Source organism: Phyllobates terribilis, unplaced genomic scaffold (assembly GCF_046119375.1).
Source record: "Phyllobates terribilis strain yellow unplaced genomic scaffold, ASM4611937v1 Scaffold_9__5_contigs__length_417890890, whole genome shotgun sequence".
Classification (NCBI taxonomy): Eukaryota; Metazoa; Chordata; class Amphibia; order Anura; family Dendrobatidae; genus Phyllobates; species Phyllobates terribilis.
The window spans coordinates 156,428,789-156,446,829 of NW_027362769.1; the positions used below are offsets into that span (position 1 = coordinate 156,428,789).

The 18,041-nt window shown below is 42.6% G+C and overlaps 1 protein-coding gene across 7 annotated transcripts in view; it reads left to right on the forward strand.

The window, feature by feature from the left end:
- The window catches only part of GTDC1 (glycosyltransferase like domain containing 1), a 471,831-nt gene that overhangs the window by 410,461 nt on the left and 43,329 nt on the right, over positions 1-18,041 (forward strand). For 3 of the 7 annotated variants that reach the window (XR_012250688.1, XR_012250691.1, XR_012250692.1), the window contains one exon: positions 5,149-5,238. The exons of the other annotated variants lie outside the window; for them this stretch is intronic. The gene's annotated coding sequence lies outside the window, so the exon portion shown is untranslated. The remainder of the gene's footprint in view (positions 1-5,148; positions 5,239-18,041) is intronic. 7 annotated transcript variants of the gene reach the window in all.

Sequence of the window (18,041 nt, forward strand, 5' to 3'; positions counted from 1 at the left end):
TCCACTGTACAAAGCTCTGGTCAGACCACACTTGGAATACTGTGCTCAGTTATGGGCCCCAATATATAGAAAGGATATAAATGAGCTTGAAAAGGTACAAAGGAGGGCAACAAAATTAATAAAGGGAATGGAGGGACTGCAATACCCAGAGAGGTTGGCAAAACTAGGACTATTCAGCCTGGAAAAGAGAAGGTTGAGGGGGGACATAATAAATGTGTACAAATATGTTAGGGGACAGTATAGAGATCTTGCCCGGGATTTGTTCAAAAGGAGGGATATTACGGTAACAAGAGGGCATTCACTAAGACTGGAAGAGAAAAGGTTTCAGCACCAGCATAGGAAGGGGTTCTTTACGGTAAGAGCAGTGAGAATATGGAATTCACTGAGTGAGGAGACGGTAATGTCGGATTCACTAAACCAGTTCAAGCGGGGACTGGATGCATTTCTAGATACCAGGCAGATTTCAGCATATACTTAAAAATAAAATAAAATAGTAGGTTGATACAGGGATTTATTCTGACTGCTGGTTTCAGAGTCGGGAGGGAATTTTTCCTCAGGTGAAGATTGGCTAAATCATTTGGGGTTTTTGCCCTCCTCTGGATCAACTTTATCAATTACAGAACTAACAGGTCGAACTTGATGGACGCAAGTCTTTATTCGGCTTTACAAACTATGTTACTATGTTACTATGTGGGGCCCATTATACTTTATGGAGGACTATGTGGTGTCATTCTGTGTAGAGGACTATGTGGTGCCCATTATTCTGTGTGGAGGACTATGTGGGGCCCATTATACTGTATGGAGGACTATGTGGGGCCCATTATACTTTATGGAGGACTATGTGGGGCCCATTATACTGTATGGAGAACTATGTGGTGCCCATTATTCTGTATGGAGGACTATGTAGGGCCCAATATTCTGTATGGAGGACTATGTGGGGCCCATTATTCTGTATGGAGGACTTTGTGGGGCCAATTATACTGTGTGGAAGACTATGTGGGGCCCATTATACTGTGTGGAGGGCTATGTGGGGCCCATAATACTGTATGGAGGACTATGTGGTGCCCATTATTCTGTATGGAGGACTATGTGAGGCTATTATTCTGTATGGAGGACTATGTGAGGCCCATTATTTTGTATGGGGGACTATGTGGGGCCCATTATTCTGTATGGAGGACCATGCGGGGCCAATTATACTGTGTGGAAGACTATGTGGGGCCCATTAAACTGTGTGGAGGGCTGTGTGGGGCCCATTATCCTGTATGGAGGACTTTGTGAGGCCCATTATTCTGTGTGGAGGACTATGTGGGGCCCATTATTCTGTATGGAGGACTATGTGGGGCCCATTATTCTGTATGGAGGACTATGTGGGGCCCATTTTTCTGTATGGAGGACTAAGTGGGGCCCATTATTCTGTATGGAGGAGTATGTGGGGCCCATTATACTGTATGGAGGTCTATGTGGGGCCCATTATCCTGTATGGAGGATTATGTGGGGCCCATTATTCTGTATGAAAGACTGTGTGGGGCCCATTATTCTATATGGAGGACTATGTGGTGCCCATTATACTGTATGGAGGACTATGTGGGGCCCATTATACTGTATGGAGGACTATGTGGGGCCCATTATACTTTATGGAGGACTATGTGGTGCCCATTATTCTGTATGGAGGACTATGTAGGGCCCATTATTCTGTATGGAGGACTATGTGGGGCCCATTATTCTGTATGGAGGACTATGTAGGGCCCATTATTCTGTATGGAGGACTATGTGGGGCCCATTATTCTGTATGGAGGACTATGTGGTGCCATTCTGTGTAGAGGACTATGTGGTGCCCATTATTCTGTGTGGAGGACTATGTGGGGCCCATTATACTGTATGGAGGACTATGTGGGGCCCATTATACTTTATGGAGGACTATGTGGGGCCCATTATACTGTATGGAGGACTATGTGGTGCCCATTATTCTGTATGGAGGACTATGTGGTGCCCATTATTCTGTATGGAGGACTATGTGGGGCCCATTATTCTGTATGGAGGACTTTGTGGGGCCAATTATACTGTGTGGAAGACTATGTGGGGCCCATTATACTGTGTGGAGGGCTATGTGGGGCCCATAATACTGTATGGAGGACTATGTGGTGCCCATTATTCTGTATGGAGGACTATGTGAGGCTATTATTCTGTATGGAGGACTATGTGAGGCCCATTATTTTGTATGGAGGACTATGTGGGGCCCATTATTCTGTATGGAGGACCATGCGGGGCCAATTATACTGTGTGGAAGGCTATGTGGGGCCCATTAAACTGTGTGGAGGGCTGTGTGGGGCCCATTATCCTGTATGGAGGACTTTGTGAGGCCCATTATTCTGTGTGGAGGTCTATGTGGGGCCCATTATTCTGTATGGAGGACTATGTGGGGCCCATTTTTCTGTATGGAGGACTAAGTGGGGCCCATTATTCTGTATGGAGAAGTATGTGGGGCCCATTATACTGTATGGAGGTCTATGTGGGGCCCATTATCCTGTATGGAGGATTATGTGGGGCCCATTATTCTGTATGAAAGACTGTGTGGGGCCCATTATTCTATATGGAGGACTATGTGGTGCCCATTATACTGTATGGAGGACTATGTGGGGCCCATTATACTGTATGGAGGACTATGTGGGTCCCATTATACTGTATGTAGGACTATCTGGGGCCCATTATACTTTGTGGAGGACTATGTGGGGCACATTATTCTGTATGGAGGACTATGTGGGGTCTATTATACTATGGAGGACTTTGTGGGGCCATTTTTCTCTATGGAGTACTATGTGGGGCCCATTATACTATATGGAGGACTATATGGGGCCCATTATACTGTGTGAAGGACTATGTGGGGCACATTATTATGTATAGAGGACTATGTGGGGTCTATTTTACTATGGAGGACTATGTGAGGCCAATATTCTGTATGGAGGACTATGTGGAGCCCATTATTCTGTATGGAGGATTATGTGGGGCCCATTATACTGTATGGAGGACTATGTGGGGCCCATCATACTGTATGGAGGACTATGTGGGGCCATTACACTATGTGGAGGACTAAGTGGGGCCTATTATACTGTATGGGGGACTATGTGGGACCATTATACTGCATGGAGGACTATTTGGGGCCATTATACTGTAAGGAGGACTATGTGGGGCCATTATACCGTATGGAGGACTATATGGTGCCCATTATTCTGTATGTAGGACTATGTGGTGCCCATTATTCTGTATGGAGGACTATGTGGTGCCCATTATTCTGTATGGAGGGCTATGTGGTGCCCATTATTCTGTATGGAGGACTATGTGGTGCCCATTATTCTGTATGGAGGACTATGTGGGGCCATTATTCTGTATGGAGGACTATGTGGTGCCCATTATTCTGTATGGAGGACTATGTGGTGCCCATTATTCTGTATGGAGGGCTATGTGGTGCCCATTATTCTGTATGGAGGACTATGTGGGGCCCATTATTCTGTATGGAGGACTATGTGGTGCCCATTATTCTGTATGGAGGACTATGTGGAGGGCTGTGTTTGGTTCACAGTTGGGTCATACTACAGTGTTGAGATCATTTCTGATTATGTGTTCATTTTATTTTACGATCTATTATTTAAAATGTACTTTGTTCGTGGGACAACCCTTTTAAGTTTGTTTCCTTTGTAATGGTTCATCGTTATATTTGATGACAAGGAAAAACGTCCTCAATTGTGGATATTTTTTTAATTAATATCATGGTTGGCCCTTGACTTTGTCCAAGTTTTTTATTTTGGCCCTCTGTGTATTTAAGTTTGACCTCCCTGGTCTAAGGTCTAAGCAGATTAGAGGCTCTGATTTGCAGAATTGCTACAAATGTTATTTTTGGATATTGTGACATTTTTGGGTTACAGAAATGCTGGATGTGATAAACACTGGCATTAGATCATAACATGGGTCATAGCACTGCTCTTCAAGTTTGCCCTTTATTTCATTTTTGTTGTTTGTCTACTGTTTCCAATTTTCACCAAATTATTCTTTTAATTTACCCCTTTTTTGTCTTTTTTTATTGGCCTCATTCATCATTTTTTTCACTTGATATTTTGCCCCCAATTCGAAAAGAATGGCTCATCTGTTTTCATGAGTTTTGAGCAAAATAAAAACGCTCTTTACTTTTTTCTTCCACCGTGTTTGCTACTTTTTAGTACAAAAAGTCACCTTTTACGCAAGTTTACAAAAAAATTACAGATGTACATAAAATCTCTCTGGACAGGGAGAGATAAACTGAATGATATTTGCGCAATCATTTACCAATTTTTAAAAAATACACAATTTATGAATCAGCTATAAACTTCTGGAAAATCCAAATCCCGCCCCCAAAAAATGTCAAATAATAAAACGTAAAACAGACAAATATAAAATTGACTTTAAAAGATGCACAAATAAAATGAAGAATAAGGAACCAAAAACTAGAAAAAGAAATCAATGCAGTTGTCACGCAAGGTGAGAGAAAGACTAAGTGCAACATGAAGGGAAGAAGGAGAGGAAGCCTAAACACTAGGGAAAGGGGGAGTGGAGATCCCTAGGCAGATCTAATATCACCCTGCCTACCCTACCGTCCCTATATAGATTCCATACCCATCGCCGAGCAGGAACCTAAGCCTTGGATATTCCTAGAACTTGGCCCTAGATAGGGAGGGGGATGAGCACTGGTCAGGCCCCACTACAAACTAAAGATAGCAAGGTAGACAAACAAAGGGGATAAACTTGAGCAGACACCAGAGGAGTAACGCCAACTGTCCTCCAAGGGCACCAGAGAAGAATCTAGCCGACTGCCAGTGCTCCAAGCCTGCACAAAGGTACATAGAAGTATCACCGGTGATTCCCTGGAGCAAACTGAGTGTTTAGAACTCTCAAGCAAGGGTGTGTCAATCAACAGCTGGAGTGAGGTCGCCGCTGGGTCCTAAAAGAAGGAGGATTAACAAGGTGTCTATAATGCCAAGCACAGTGACTTTCTGCAGCCAGATCCAGAGCGACTGTCTATTATACCTGACACACCTCTGACAGCAATATTGAATTGGCCCATAGTGCATAAACATCTCCCAACGGAGTAATACATCTTTTTTTTTTTTTTTTTTAAAGCTGGTATATGTATAGCTGAGGAGTCAAGTAAGAAGAACATTTCTGTAACCAAAAGGAAGCACAAACCTCACTGGCTCTCATTTTATATAGGTAACTATACTATATTCCAATACTTGCAAAATGTGATATATGTATATATACTTGGAGCAAATATTTGGTCTTGGAGCATTTACGGCTACATTATATTATCTATATATATATATATAATTTCTTCCATCTGCTTTTATTTCTCCGATCTTTAGTCTCTTCTGCATTACATATTCTTCCCCATTATAACATCTGTGCCATCATAACAGGTAACTAAGGCCACGTCTCAGGAGGCCGCGGACCGCGCTGGAAATAATAGCCACTTGTGTTATTCTGGAGACAGTTGACTGCATTAACCTTTATGGTTATTTCTTTAAGGTGTTACATTCCTCTTATTACGCTAGATAAATAGATATCTACATGCATTCAGCGCTCGTGTTAGTGCATGACCTATAGAGAACCCTTCCTCTAATTACTGCTGTTTACTACCTGCGCCGAGACTTCTCGTGTTAGTTAGTCCTTGTATTGTGTCCAATGCCGTCTCCATTCTGCAGAATATTAATGGTGGAGCGGGGCGCCGTACGTTTATCAGAAGCCAATTTGTCATATGTCTTACGGTATGCCCGAGGTACCGATGGCACGACTCGAGACGTTTAGCACCTGCTTACGTTTTTTTTTTACAGATTATTATTTTTATGTTGCGTCTATGTAAATCATGTGCACCCATGTCTATATTTATTGGGAGATCATCTGTAACACGTCCAGCACAGACCGGGCGGATCATGAAAATTCTTCACTGAATTTCATCAGTACAGCAGATTTAAAGTAATTTTTCCCTCTGACACCAGTGCCAGAGCCGGTAGTGGTGCTTGGATGCTTAAGTAGGAATTAGAGATGAGCGAACCCGAACTTAAAAGTTCGTGGTTCGTACCGGACAGTTAGAGTCCAGTGCTAAATGCCGAACACGGAGTTTCCCCAGAAGTCCGTTGCAATGTTCGAAGTTCCGGAGGAAGTCGGTTGCGGATAGAGAGAGAATTTTCATCCTCCAACATTCGGGTCTCAATTGTTTTCAATGAGGTTCAGGTTCTGGTTCAAGTTCGAGTACAGTTCTGGAACCCAAACCGAACTTTGGACTTAAGTTTGGGTCGGGTACCAGATCCCAAACTTCCACTGGGCCGCTCATCCCCAGAAAGTAGTCATAAATATCCGTAAAGCAATAGTATAAGATTGGAAAAACATGGCTGGATTCTTCCAGAATCACCTCCACTCTTGTCCCCAGGTCTCGTCCTGTATTACAGACTCGGTAGTATTGACATTAATGGGACTTATGGACAAAAGTGTCACTGTTTTCCTAAACTTATAAACTCCTTTAAGCCATAAGTGGAGTTGATAAAGGAGATCTCCCCACTATGAGCCGAGATTGGTCAGAACATGGCTGGGTGCTTTGGAGAATTACAAGAGTTCAATGAACCCCCATATTTTTTGGGTGGCTTGAAATTTTTCAGTTTTGTGGAGAGTGGCATAATCTTGTGTCTAAAATGTAAAGGGAGGTGTCAAAATTAGTAAACCTATTGCAAGGGGTTAGGGCCTGATTGAGAGTGGTCTCGGCCCACTCAAGTAAGAAAAGTCACAGGCCACTTACCAAACACTTAGCCAGAAAAATTTCTATTATACAAGTCCTACATTTAAAGCCTCAGACGTCCAAGAAACTCGATCAGAGTAGACCTATATGAGGCTGTTAAGATCCTGTTTTGGCATCGGCACAAGGGCATTGCCATTTGCCTAAAATGCATGGATGGTGAGTCATAATTTCTTTCAATTCATCCCCATTTTCACCAGGTGTGCTTGCTGTAATTAAATGGGCACATTGCTAATCAAGCAATATCCCCAAAAATGACATTCAAATAGTTCCAATGGAGGAGTCTAATAATACTCCCTGAGTTCCCCCTTGAAAAATATTAATGCCCCTTGAGTGCCCCCTTAAAAAAAAAAATAATAATACCTCGTTAAAAAGTAATGATGTCAATTGAGTGCCTGCAGCTGTCTGCTTTGCTCTAGCTGGTTGTTAAAAACGGGGTGACCTTAAAATGACTTGGGGTCCCCCTTATTTTTAATATCCTTCAAAGGCAAAGCAGACAGCTGGGGGCTGATATTAATTGGCTGGGAAGGTCCATAGATATTGGCTGTTTACCAGCATAAGACAAGATCACAGCTGTCTGCTATCCTTTGGCTGGTTATAAAAAAAAGGGGGACCCCACATCTTCTTTTTTTTTTATGTATTTATTTATTAACAAGTACAGTAAAATGCACACACAAGGCACTGCTCCACTTGAACCTCAGCTTCCTGGTTCAAGATTATCATTATTTTTTTAATTCTATGTTATTTTAAGTCATTTTCCTATCCATATTTATTTGCAGGGCAATTGTACTGCTTTAACCCCTTTTTTTGCTTCCTTTTGTAACCCCCTAGCCCTTACTATGATCATTTTACAGCACCAAAGTTTGGGTCCCCATTGACTTATATGGGGTATGGGTTCAGCATCAAGTTTGGAAACCGAACCGAACTTTGGACGCAAGTGCGGTTGAACCCGAGCTTCCACGGGTTCGTTCATCCCTATTAATAATGCATCCTTTGTGCCACATCCTGCAAAAAAATAAACTCGCCTAATCCTTTCTCCCTGCACACAGAGTGGACCTACACAGGTGGCACAATACCGTCATTGCACCACTTGCACTGGGACGATGATTTCTTGCAGCAGAACTACAAGATGGTGAGTGGTGGAGCAGACAGCCTGTGACTCCCTGCTTAACCACAGCATCAAACTGTGTCGGTGTCATCTGTCTTGTCAACACCGATATTGTTCAAAATGGTGGTCACCTGGAGATCTGGGGTATCCAGCTAGACGTCCAGGGCGAGTGCACTGCCCCAGATCTTTGGCACAGGCGATGACACTGGTTCTCTTTTTTTTTTTTCCTTTGAAATTTTGCATCTCTTGGAATTTTGCACCCAGGAAACCATGTGAACCACACGGAGACAAGTCTGTTTTTCCCGACTGAACGGATGACAAGGACCAATACAAGTTTATGGGTCCGTGTAAAGCACGTACAGCTCACGGATGATGCTGTCCGTGTCCTGTATGTGTTTAACCTTGCAGGATTTAGGAGAAGCTTTGGAATTGAATTGTCTTAAGCAATACCGGAAAAAAAACGGATGACACACTGATCCAAAACACTGATGACAGCGGTACCGGTATTGTACGGACATGTGAAGGAGGCCTATGAGAGAAGACCCCGTCCAGTCTAAGTACAGGATCCTCGGTGATCTGACCTCTACCCATTGCCGAAGTTTTACTTTTTTTTGGATGAAGTTTTCCTTCAATTTTTATAATTAACAAATGATCCAGTGCGTGATAAAACAATTCATAGAATATTTCTCCGTCTTTTGCGTTCTCTTTTCCGGTCCCCTCTCTGTCTGTTCTGCACATGTGACAAATCTCAGCTGCAGTTTATTCTAGTATTCATAATAATGCTGCGAGATATAGAGGTGGTCTCTCGTACTGCACATGGGATCTGTTGTCCCCGAGGAATGAAATCAGCAGCCATTCTCAGGTGGTTGGGAAGGGATGACTAGGTCTGTGCATTTGTCCCCGTGCTCAGTGCATGGTGACTCTCATTGGGATAATCCAGCTCTGACGAGGTTGGACGCAGGACGGATTACCTAGCTGGGGCTGCAGTGGATGGTGCGGTGCACAAGGTACAGGTGGAAGCGTTTGTAATACTGCTTTGTGTACCGTCCTCATGGGAGATCCAAGCATGAAGCGAATATCATTATGTTCTATTGGGGAAATTCTCATTCTAAAAACGTTTTCTGGGAATATTTCTTCATGGCCTATCTTCAGCATGAACGTGAGATCAATGAGGACCATGGCAGTCACAGGAGCACTATGGAGCCTTCATTGTTGCACGGGACACAATGCTATTTCGACACACGTCATTGTGACTGGTACTGCCGCTCAGCCCTATTCAAGTAAATGAAGCTGCAGTACCAGGCACAGCCAGATGTACGGAAGTGGCGCTGTGGAACATTGCGGCATCTCACTGGTTATACTGATTGGTCACCCATCAATTATATATTGATGGTTCATATTAAGAATATTTTTGGATAAATAAATTAGTGGGTTAGCTACTGGGTCCTGCTGTCTGGAGAGCACAAATTCTTCATATGAGGAGAAGAGTGTCCCATTTTAGCTAGTTATTACCTATCTACTTGCTCATAGTTAGGGCTCTGACTGCTGGGACCTGCACAGATCGCGGCTCTGAAGTTCTTTATTGGAATGGAGTGGTGGCAACTCATGAGAATTGGATTGTTGGAAATAGAGGAGTACATGTCTATCTCCAGAATTCCCATAGACAATAAATGGAGCGTTGGTACGCATGCACGGCTTCTGCTCCACATATACAGGGCACTTTGAAGTCCCTTATTTCAATGAAATAGTGTTGGCTCATGTGTGCCACCACTCAAATTATTGTTTGTTGGAAATAGTGGAATGAACTTGGCTATCTCCAAATTCCCATAGACAATAAATGGAGCGTTGTGATGCGCATGCGCGGCTTCAGCTCCATGTATACAGGGCGCTTTGAAGTCCCTTATTGGAATGAAATAATGGTGGTTACTGTGTGCCACTACTAAAATTGTCTATTGGATTGTTAGCCTAGTTCACTCCACTATTTCCATCTCCAGAATTCCCATAGACAATAAATGGAGCGTTGGTGCGCATGCACGGTGTCTGCTCCATATATGCAAGGCGCTTTCAAGTTCCTTATTGGAATGAAATTGTGGGGGTTCATGTGCCACCACTAAAATTATTGTCTGTTGAATTGGTGGAAATATTGTAATACACTAGTCTATCTCCAGGATTCCCATAGACAACAAATGGTGTGGGGGTGCGCATGCGCGTCTTCTGCTCCATATATCCAGGGTGCTTTGAAGTCCCTTATTGGAATTAAATAATGGTGGTTACTGTGTGCCACTACTAAAATTGTCTATTGGATTGTTGGAAATAGTGGAGTGAACTTGACTATCTCCAGAATTCCCATATACAATAAATGGAGCTTTGGTGCGCATGCGCGGCTTCTGCTCCATATATGCAAGGCGCTTTCAAGTTCCTTATTGGAATGTAATTGTGGGGGTTCATGTGCCACCACTAAAATTATTGTCTGTTGAATTGTTGGAAATATTGTAATATTGTTCCCATGGACAATAAATGGTGCGGTGGTGCGCATGCGCGGCTCCTGCTCCATTCATATAGGGCATTCCAGAACTCAAGCTGAGAAAATTGCTTTAAATTACTGGTGCTATTTGCGCATCCCGGATGCAAAGTTTGCAACCTAGCAAACAAATACTGAACTAATTGTTTTGTAAGCAGGATTGAGCTTTTTTTTCCCATAGGGAACCACGTGAAGGATGTATTTTTAATTTTTACTGTCATTGATGCGAACCCCAAGGGTATTTTCTACTATTTTATTTTGCACTGTTATCCAGATTTTTATCTCAACCCCTCTCCCTAAACACATATTTTTTTCCCAAACCTCCAATAATCCAGAATATTGAAAACGCTGTAGTTTCCGGATGAAATAACATTTTCTGCATTACTATTCCACCCATTTCACTGCTTGTTTCCCCAACATGTTTTTTTTTTTTTTGGTCTTACTTTCAATTAAAGGGTCTGAATTGCGCTCAGCGGAGGTCCTACCTTTAGAGCCCGGAGTTTTTTTTGTTGTGTTGCTAATGACGTTGTTGTGGTGTTTGTTACTCTCCTAATGGCCAACAAACTTTTTGTTTTTCTTTACGACTGTGAATTTGTTAAATAATTTTGCTTTCCTTTCAAGGCTTTCTTCGTGGATTATAGTTTTGATCTTCTCCGCGGGGATGTCATAGGTTTTACTCTTGGGATCTTTTTTTGTGTAAACTTTTGAAAAAATCCATGACAATTGAGGCTTTAGGGCCTCCTGACTGGCCTTTATTTCACGTCGGCTTTTGATGTCCATCCTTCTGGAATCTGGTGAAATCCGTACCAATTTTCCAGTTGCCTCGCTTGATTGGAATTTGAAAAGGTCCACCTGGAGGATTGAATATATTCTCTGTCCTCCAAACATATTACTGATCATTACCCGCCACTGTGTCGCGATGGGGGCTTGGTGTCATTTTTGTCATGCCTCACATAGCCTAAGGTGGGCTTTTCGATTGGTTAATAAAATGAGGACACAATCGTATCCTCTGTTTCCTGTCGTCTTTGCTCCGAGCATCAGCGCAGGGGGTCTGTTTAACATCCTCTTCCACTTAAATACCTTTCGGACATTGGAACTCAATAAAGGGTCTTCCATGGCTTCCATCGGCCTACTGCGGTGCATAGCAAATTAGATTTTAAAGGCTACTTTTTTCCCCCCACCCTTTACAGCTATGTCTATCATCCCTTAAAATTTCAATTTATTGCCTTTCATCGAAGACTTGAATGCATTTGGTAGAATCGCCAATTATGTTCTCTCCGAATTATTTTTTATTTTATTTTTTTTTTTTTTCATATTCTTCATTAGAAATAAACTTAAAATAAGTTACATATGAAATGTCAAATCTTTAACAGCAAAAAAAAAACAACAATCTGATTTTATAGCAATGACTAGAAACGAATATTCTTACCCATAAAATTAATTAGCATTTTAGACAGAGAATTGAAATCGACCTCGGGTTTTTTCTCTCTCTTTTTTTTTTTTTGCCTTTATCTTTACGAAGAAGCTGTACCTTGTTACGGCATCTGAAGATGTAAACCTATTGTGTCAGCTTGTAGCTTGATTACTCAGAGACTTTTCTCCTAATTTGTAAAATTAACATAAATTTCTTTGGGACTAGTTACCTGTTACTGATTCTGCGAAAGAGGAAGAAATGCGACGTAAAACTCTGATTTCTTTCCAATTAATTTTCTTTTTTTTTTTGCCTTACAATGGAGGTAGAATAAAAAAAAATGCAATTATTTATCAGGATTTCTCAGCTCTAATCATTTTCAGGAGGTTTATAATACACACTCCTGGGAACCGACGGACTATCTAGTGTTTGTGAGTGCTCCCAATCCCACCTTTTCCCGCTGGTAATGTCAGAGAAAAGAATGAGGTACAGTATGTTTCATTTCAAAGCTCGTTCCTTTTATTCTTCCAGTCTGATAGCAGGTTACTTCATTAAAAACACATGCACACTTTGTTAAAATGAGCATGCATGTGTATGGGTAAATTTAGGGCCGCTATCAGGGCAATACTGCCCTTACTGGTGTATGGGGCCCAGTGAGCAGAAGCAAAGAGGGGGGCCCTGATCCGGTCTACCCCCCCCCCCTTTTTTTTGCTTCTGCTCACTGGGTCCCAGGAGCAGGAGTGGGTTGTGGTGCACATCTCGGCGCAGGGAGCTTTACTGGATCTCCATGGCTGTCAAATCAGAACAGCAACGCAGCTCCAGGGGAGCTCCCTCCTCCTCTTCTGTGACGTGCTGGTGTCAGGTGACGGTGCCTACGCGATGACGTCATCTCGTCAGCATGTACATGAGCTGGACACCGGCGGTGGAGCTGCCAGGGATTGTATGAGAGATAAGTGTGAAACTTTTTTTTCCAATAAAATTAATTAAATGGCTGTGGGGGGAGTAAATGATGCTGTATTGAGCGTAGGGGATGAGGGACAGTAAATGATGCTGTATTGGCAGATGGGGGAGTACAAATAATGATGAATTGGGGGTGGGGGTGGGTGAGAGCAAATGATGTATTGAAGGTGGGGTAGTGGGAGAGAGCAAATGATGAATTGAGATCGGGGGTGGGATACAGCAAATGATGAATTGAGATTGTGGGGTACAGCAAATGATGACTTGAAGGTGGATGAGAGCAAATGATGAATTTAGGAGGAAGTCCTGTCGCTTTTTTCCTCATCTGGCGTAGTGTAGAAGTTGGGGAAAAAGTGGGGAATGTGCTCTGGAAGCAGTACTCTAGATAACTGTGTGTTTCTGCAAAGACGAGTCCTGGCTGTAAGAAATGGTGGTCTGCGCTGGATGAAGAAGAAAAACGAAGATGAAGGACTTCAACTAGAGACGTCGCTGGTAAGTCAGTGTGTTAGCTGTACACTGACACTATACACTGTATACAGAGCTCCTGTGTATAATGTCACTGGTGATCACTGTATTACCTGTACACTGATACTATATACAGAGATCCTGTATATAATGTCACTGGTAATCACTGTATTACCTGTACACTGATACTATATACAGAGATCCTGTATATAATGTCACTGGTAATCACTGTATTACCTGTACACTGACACTATATACAGAGCTCCTGTGTATAATGTCACTGGTGATCCCTGTATTACCTGTACACTGACACCATATACAGAGCTCCTGTGTATAATGTCACTGGTGATCCCTGTATTACCTGTACACTGACACTATATACAGAGATCCTGTATATAATGTCACTGGTGATCACTGTATTACCTGTACACTGACACTATATACAGAGCTCCTGTGTATAATGTCACTGGTGATCCCTGTATTACCTGTACACTGACACCATATACAGAGCTCCTGTGTATAATGTCACTGGTGATCCCTGTATTACCTGTACACTGACACCATATACAGAGATCCTGTATATAATGTCACTGGTGATCACTGTATTACCTGTACACTGACACTATATACACAGCTCCTGTGTATAATGGCATCGGTGATCACTGTATTACCTGTAAACGGACACAATACACAGAGCTCCTGTGTATAATGTCACCGGTGATCACTGTATTACCTGTAAACTGACACAATACACAGAGCTCCTGTGTATAATGGCACCGGTGATCACTGTATTACCTGTACACTGATACTATATAGAGAGCACCTGTGTATAATGTCACCGGTGATCACTGTATTACCTGTACACTGACACCATATACAGAGCTCCTGTGTATAATGTCACTGGTGATCACTGTATTACCTGTACACTGACACTATATACAGAGCTCCTGTGTATAATGTCACTGCTGATCCCTGTATTACCTGTACACTGTATACTATATACAGAGATCCTGTGTATAATGTCACTGGTGATCCCTGTATTACCTGTACACTGACACCATATACAGAGCTCCTGTGTATAATGTCACTGGTGATCCCTGTATTACCTGTACACTGACACTATATACAGAGCTCCTGTGTATAATGTCACTGGTGATCACTGTATTACCTGTACGCTGACACTATATACAGAGCTCCTGTGTATAATGTCACTGGTGATCACTGTATTACCTGTACGCTGACACTATATACAGAGCTCCTGTGTATAATGTCACTGGTGATCACTGTATTACCTGTACACTGACACCATATACAGAGCTCCTGTGTATAATGTCACTGGTGATCACTGTATTACCTGTACACTGACACCATATACAGAGCTCCTGTGTATAATGTCACTGGTGATCACTGTATTACCTGTACAATGACACCATATACAGAGCTCCTGTGTATAATGTCACTGGTGATCACTGTATTACCTGTACACTGACACCATATACAGAGCTCCTGTGTATAATGTCACTGGTGATCCCTTTATTACCTGTACGTTGACACTATATACAGAGATCCTGTGTATAATGTCACTGGTGATCACTGTATAACCTGTACACTATATACAGAGCTCCTGTGTATAATGTCACTGGTGATCACTGTATTACCTGTACACTGACACCATATACAGAGCTCCTGTGTATAATGTCACTGGTGATCACTGTATTACCTGTACACTGACACCATATACAGAGCTCCTGTGTATAATGTCACTGGTGATCACTGTATTACCTGTACACTGACACTATATACAGAGCTCCTGTGTATAATGTCACTGATGAGTCAGCGTGTTACCTGTACATGGACACTATACACTGTATACTATGTACAGAGTTCCTGTGTATATTGTTACTGGTGATCACTGTATTACCTGTACACTATACACTACATACAGAGCTCCTGTGTATAATGTCACTGGTGATCACTGTATTACCTATACACTATATACAGAGCTCCTGTGTATAATGTCACTGGTGATCACTGTATTACCTGTACACTGACACCATATACAGAGCTCCTGTGTATAATGTCACCGGTGATCACTGTATTACCTGTACACTGACACCATATACAGAGCTCCTGTGTATAATGTCACCTGTGATCACTGTATTACCTGTACACTGACACTATATACAGAGCTCCTGTGTATAATGTCGCTGGTGATCACTGTATTACCTGTACACTGACACCATATACAGAGCTCCTGTGTATAATGTCACTGGTGATCACTGTATTACCTGTACACTGACACCATATACAGAGATCCTGTGTATAATGTCACTGGTGAGTCAGTGTGTTACCTGTACATGGACACTATACAGTGTATACTATGTACAGAGCTCCTGTGTATAAATTTTGCCAGTATGTGGCCATGAAATTCCTGGTGGCAGCCCTGGGTAAATTGCTAGAGATGTCCAAATGAGTGATCAGCCAATAATTATCTAAGGTCTGTGGGCCAAAGTATATGCACAAGTCGTCTTTAAGACGCAGGTATGCCTGCTGAGTTTTTCAAGGCAAAGACGCTTCAGGAAAACATCGGCGGTCATTTTCCTGAAGTTTTTTTTTTTTGATCATTTAAGATATAAATTGTGAGCAGCCACCCAAAAAAATTAGCAGGTTACTTCTTTTAGCCGCTTCACGGTTTCCAAACCCTGAAGCGATTTAAATAGAAGTGACAAAAGACGAAAAATCTGGACTGCAAGTCTTTTTTAGTGCTTTTTCAGGTAGGTTCCAGGCTGAGTTCTCCTGAAAAGGACGCCGTGTGCACATACCCTTATGGTGTTTTCACGCTGAGGTTTTTTTGATGAGTTTTTAGAGCAGAAAGTCTCCAAAAACAATGAGTTTTGATTGGAGAGTTGGAGAGTTTCTGCTCTGAAAACTCAGCAAATAAATCTAGTTACAACATACCCTCAGGGTGTGTTCACATTGAGTCTTTTTGTTGAGTTTTTGGAGCAGAAGCTGAGCGGACACTCCTAGATTTTGCGGAGTTCTGAGTTTTTCAGGAAAGTTTCTGCTCCCAAAACTCCTAAAAAAACAAAAACTAAACAAAAAAAACCCTCAGTGTTTGCACACCCTAGAGGGCTGTTCTCATGTATTTCTGTAGGAGCGCACCGCTCCTCTGCTTCCTGCTGGCCGGCAGACGGTGCGCTCCTGAAGATTAACAGTTTGGATGAGTGCTGTGACTGCAGAGGTGGCCGGTAACCCAAACAAGGAGCTGTACACTTAAGAATGGAGATGATTTTTAATAAGAGATAAATAGCAATGTTGGTTGTTTTTTTACAACTTTGAACTAAGAACTTTACAATTATTTTTACCAGTTTTTAACCAGTGTTATCACTAATACAGATCTTCATTGCCCTGCGTTACACAGCGATAAGAGCTATAGAATGTGTCATATATTGTACCTCTGATAAAAGAATATTATTTTATGTCATATTGCTTGCTGTGACTGGACATAGAGGATCGCTCACCATATGGCGGCACACTCAGAATCTGTAGGTCCATAATATGCATTATAGGGGATTAGTGTGCTGATGTGCCGAGTATGAGCCCTCAGAGTAATAATATGATAGTTTCCTTGAAGTGTTAAAGGGGTTGTGTGTGCTGATGTAGTAGAACTGTGTGTTGATGTAGCAGAGCTGTGTGTGCTGATGTAGTAGAGCTGTGTATGTGGATGCAGTAGAGCTGTGTGTGTATGTAGCAGAGCTGTGTGTATGTAGCAGAGCTGTGTGTGCTGATGTAGCAGAGCTGTGTGTTGATGTAGTAGAGCTGTGTGTCCTGATGCAGCGGAGCTGTGTGTCCTGATGCAGCAGAGCTGTGTGTGGATGTAGCAGACCCGTGTGTGCTGATGTAGTATAGCTGTGTAAGCTGATGTAGTAGAGTTGTGTGTTGCATTGATATAGCAGAGCTGTCACGAATAAGTGTAAAATAATATGTATATATATATAAGTGAGAAAATAATATGAGCCCTTTATTCTGCTCACCTATTACCAGAGAGCAGTGCATTGTGGGAGAAAAGACTAAGCAGTTAACATTGGGGTGGAGCTAAACCACAGACTTTTCCAAGGACAACCAGTATTTTCCTTTTGTGGATATAAAGATTCAGAAGCCGCCAGCTCGCTGACCTCGGTGCGCTGTGCCCATAGATTAGCGCAGTGAGAACTGCAGAACTCCACAAATGCTCAATGTGAAGGAGACTGAAAATCTGCCTGTCTGAATATGGCCTTAAAGAGGTTTCCTGTTTTGGAGAACCCCTCTTCCCCGGCTGCAGCCCCAGGTCCCGCACTGAGTCTCCACGACTGCTCCCAGTGTCTTTTATTGTCTGCAGCACTGACATCACGTTGACAGCGCTGCTGCCAATCAGTGAGCTTAGCAGCTCTGCCCAAGGTTAACTGTACAAGATACTGAGCTCAGTGATTGGCTGCAGCACTGACGTTATGTCAGCCCTGCTGACAATAGCGACACTGAGAGGAGCTGTAGAAACTCAAGATTGGACCTGGGGAGGATGAGTAAAGCGCAACTTTTTTGTTTTTTTAAGCAAACTGCAGCTGGTGGACAAGGGTCTTCTGAAAGCGGGAAAACCCCCTTTAAGCATTGCCCGAATGGTCAATTAGGGCAAGGAACGGTGTTATTTTCAATGGGCGATTTGCCTTTAAAGCATTTCTTGAAATGATCCCAGCTTTTTTATTACCTCCGTGCAGCTTCGTGAAGGAAC